At 41.9% G+C, this 3,791-nt stretch overlaps 1 long non-coding RNA gene across 1 annotated transcript; it reads right to left on the bottom strand.

The window, feature by feature from the left end:
- Positions 1–1,108: 1,108 nt before the first annotated feature.
- On the bottom strand, positions 1,109–1,881 carry LOC123108137 (uncharacterized). The gene is made up of 3 exons (XR_006451843.1): positions 1,793–1,881; positions 1,456–1,540; positions 1,109–1,192 (listed from the first exon to the last, which is right to left on the bottom strand). It is a non-coding gene; the product is annotated as an uncharacterized lncRNA (long non-coding RNA).
- Positions 1,882–3,791: the final 1,910 nt, after the last annotated feature.

Genomic DNA, 3,791 nt, shown 5'->3' with positions numbered 1-3,791 from the left:
AGACTCGACCATTAGACATACAAACAACAATTTGTGTTCGAGTCATTAAAGAGTACAAACAACATTTATATATTCAGTACTACCGAATTTGATACATTAAAATTCAGACTTAGCAGTCCTTAACACATCAAAAAATAGCAGTCCTGTATGTTGTACCAAATCATCAATATTTAGGCCCCATTCGGCAATGCGCCGGCTCATTGAAATCCGTGGATCTGCGGAGCATCGTTTCGCCCGCTCCAAGACTTTTCACTGCAGCTCCGTCCGCTCCCGGAGCGGAGCAGTGGAGCGGATGGACACCGAACGGGGCCTTACACTCAGAAAACCCATTCATCACAAGAAATTTCAGAAGCACTTAGTTAGAATTCAGTACCACTTGTCATTGACATATCAGAAGCATTTAGTTAAAATTCAGTACCGCTTGTCATTGAAATTCAGAAGCACTAAAAATTCATATTCTGGCCAAGTGCTACTATTGATCTCGTAGCTAAACAATACAAGAAGATAAGCACGGATGTGAAAAAAGGAAAGCATTGGAACCTCTCTAACTTGGAATGCATGCTGCCATCAGTACATATATATGATTGGGCTTTATGTGGAAACATGAGCAGAGAAGATACTTCAGTTATTTGAAATCGATGCGAGTCAAGGATATTTTTTAAAGTAGGATATGCCAAATAAATGAAAGGATGCTGCAGATATGCACTTTTATTAAGACTAAGACAAGCTGCCAGGCAGTACATTTAGAGCGTCGACCCTGCCCTGCCCGCCGGCATGGTTCGCCATCGCAGGCATCACTTTCTCGTCCAGCTCGCACTCACCGTCTGCCTCTCCCGCGACCCGCTACACAACTACGGGGCTCCTGCTTCCATGAAAACGCAATATAATTTATATTCACCAAGAAGCAACAGAAGTAAGATCACTACATTGCATCCTAGTATGATGAACCATTTATGCCGAGATACATACGGAGCAACACATAGGTTAAAGTTAAATCTAGCAATATAGTACACTTGGCACTGGGTAAACCACAGATTAAACAATGTGGTAGATAGTTGTTTACCTGAATGCTGACAGAAGTATACCAAGTAACAAAGCTAGTTACTGGCAAAGCTCAATGCCTCCAAACCAAAGTTTAACTCCTAATACGAAATGTCTCCGAATCAAGCTAGTTGTGGCCAAACTTTGGAACCTGAAAAAATGGAGTGGAAAACAAAATTAGGAAATGCAAGAGAAAGAAAGTAACATAGGATAAAATGACCTCATTGCTCCAAACATATACAGTACTGCTAAGAAATCTCCTTATTAGTTCTTTTTATAGAATTAGCCCATTGATGAGATAAAGATACTAAATATAGTTATTTCTTACAATAATATCTGGAAGATTAGTATTACACCAAATGTTGCTAAGAAACATATACACCAGGAGAAATGGTTCTGTTTTAGAGAACTAACCGAACAAAGAGACTTCAACTAATAAAGTAGCACATAATCCGTGATGTAATCCGTAGCCACACACTTATGCCACCTTGGCTCTACCCTATTAGTGAAATAAAAGATGACATATTTTTAAACTTAATTATTATCACATCAACAAAGAAAAAAACAAAAGTAATTTACTACTCCCTCCATCCCAAAATAAGAGTCGCTGAAACTCATAATGCAACGGAGGGAGTACTATAGTTTAGCACATTTCTCTTTCACAAGTATAGCAGTTGAATAATGCGCAGCAATCTGAAATCCTTCACTTACAAAGAAAGAGAGAAGGCATAATACAGGCTTGTTAGCTCACCCATACACAGATGAGTCAGTGATGAAGTGGATTGCCAAAAAGAACATACGGGGAATAATCATATCCATGTGTGGCATACTCAGCTCCACTCTTTCTCATCACTATCTTTGGTCACTATATTTGCTAGCACCACACCAAAAGTATGAAATTCCTCACGTTGAATACCTATAAACAAAAGGAGAAATAGGAGGTTATGTCAGCGACCAATCAAAATCATCGAAACTTCAGCACATCAGTACAATGTGTTGTAGATATTTGATTAATGGATGCAATCAACTTACGCATATTTCTTCATCTTCGGATTCAGGGGTGCAGGTCCTGGATGGATTCTGTGGTGCGCCTCTATGGTCAATGCAAGCTGCGGGGAAAGAAAAGTTGAGATGTGATATCTTCAGACCAAGAACTACAGTTACAGGTTCAGATTTGCTTCAAATCATTTAGGCGCAACCAAGAATACCGAGATTAAACGTTCGCTTGTAGCCCTTGATGAATCTCAGGATCTTCTCGTTGAAATCAAAGTCGGGGTTCCAGATCAGGGACCCATACCCAAGACTCGCACCACCATCTTGTTGTTTGTCCCCTGCAGACAACAACAAACTGAGCGTACAAGAAGCCATTCCCCTTCCTCGAACAATAATGTCAACATCGCCCCCAAACCAAAAGCCCCAAAACAGTTCAACAAAATCCCCCCCCCCAAAGGTACGGGTAGGGGTAGGTGGATTCGGTTACCTAGCACACCAGAAAGAATGCCGCTGGTGGGTCGGCGGCGCGCGGGGAGGAGCGTGATGGGGATTCGGCTCCTCTTACCTCACCCGCGTCTCCTCTCCTCCGCCTGCAGTCTTCTCTCGTCGGATGGATAGATAGGGGTTTCTGGTCGGAGAGGGGGGAGAAGAAGACAGTGGCCTTCTCTCATCTCCTCCGCCATGGTCTCCTCTCCCCGGTTCACGCCCATGCCCATCGGCTCCCTTGCGGCGCTCGTCCTTGCTGCCCGCGCCGCAGCCGCGGCCACGCCCTGCCAAGATGATACAACAATAAGAAGCCAGGGGGTGAATCATTATCCTTTAGCATGGACACCATGACGTTTCAACGTCTTGTCATTGCATTGAACAGGAAAGAACCTTCTTAGCAAAGGTGCATCGCTATTACCTTCGGCGGAGCGAATATTGCCACTGAACAACACTCATGGTGCAAGATAGAAATATTATTAAACGGTAAGCTAGTTCAAGTGATCATGAATAGCAAGGGAAACGGCGTGTTTTATCACTGATATTATATAGTTGAAATCTCAGTGCACATCACATATATATTTTCTAGCAATACCAAGCTTGATCTCAAATAGAACATATCCACATTACCCTCAAGATAACTGAACAACAATACCTGACTGTGGGTCACCCAGTTGAATCCATCCATCTTGGCACCAAAATTGAAAGTTCCAGGTAGCTCCAGCTTGCCAAATAAAAATAGAATGATTATGATTTATGCACCTAGGTGATATCCCTCTGCAAATCATGATCGTTATACTGTACCTGTTGCCAACTTTGCTAGCCACATCATAGAAATCAACACCTAAAGGGTTGAAGCATAAAATATTCAGTACTTACTATGGGTAAAGGAAAATCATAAGAAATTATATCTATGGACTTGCAAAGACAATCAAGAGCAACGGCTGATGTGAAAGCTTACACTGGGTGTATATACGACTCATCTTTTTCCACCAAATTGTGAGTGATAGCACAAACATTTGTAATTTGGAACTAACTGGACAGAAAAATAAGATGCAAATTTATGTCCTCTTGCATGAAACATATTGTTACAGCTGCAAAAATCATGTCATGGAATAGAAGCTACCATTAATCATGTTAGTGCAAGAGGCCACAAACATGCTACCTAGATACACCCTTTGGATCACCCTGGTAGCAGCCAAGCCCTCTGCCGTTCCGCCAGAAGGAGATGAGATTCTTATATCTTTTATGCTTCTGAAAAAATTATAAAAGGC

The sequence above is a fragment of the Triticum aestivum genome, chromosome 5A (genome assembly GCF_018294505.1).
Source record: "Triticum aestivum cultivar Chinese Spring chromosome 5A, IWGSC CS RefSeq v2.1, whole genome shotgun sequence".
Classification (NCBI taxonomy): Eukaryota; Viridiplantae; Streptophyta; class Magnoliopsida; order Poales; family Poaceae; genus Triticum; species Triticum aestivum.
This window is presented reverse-complemented; position numbering and strand designations above follow the sequence as displayed.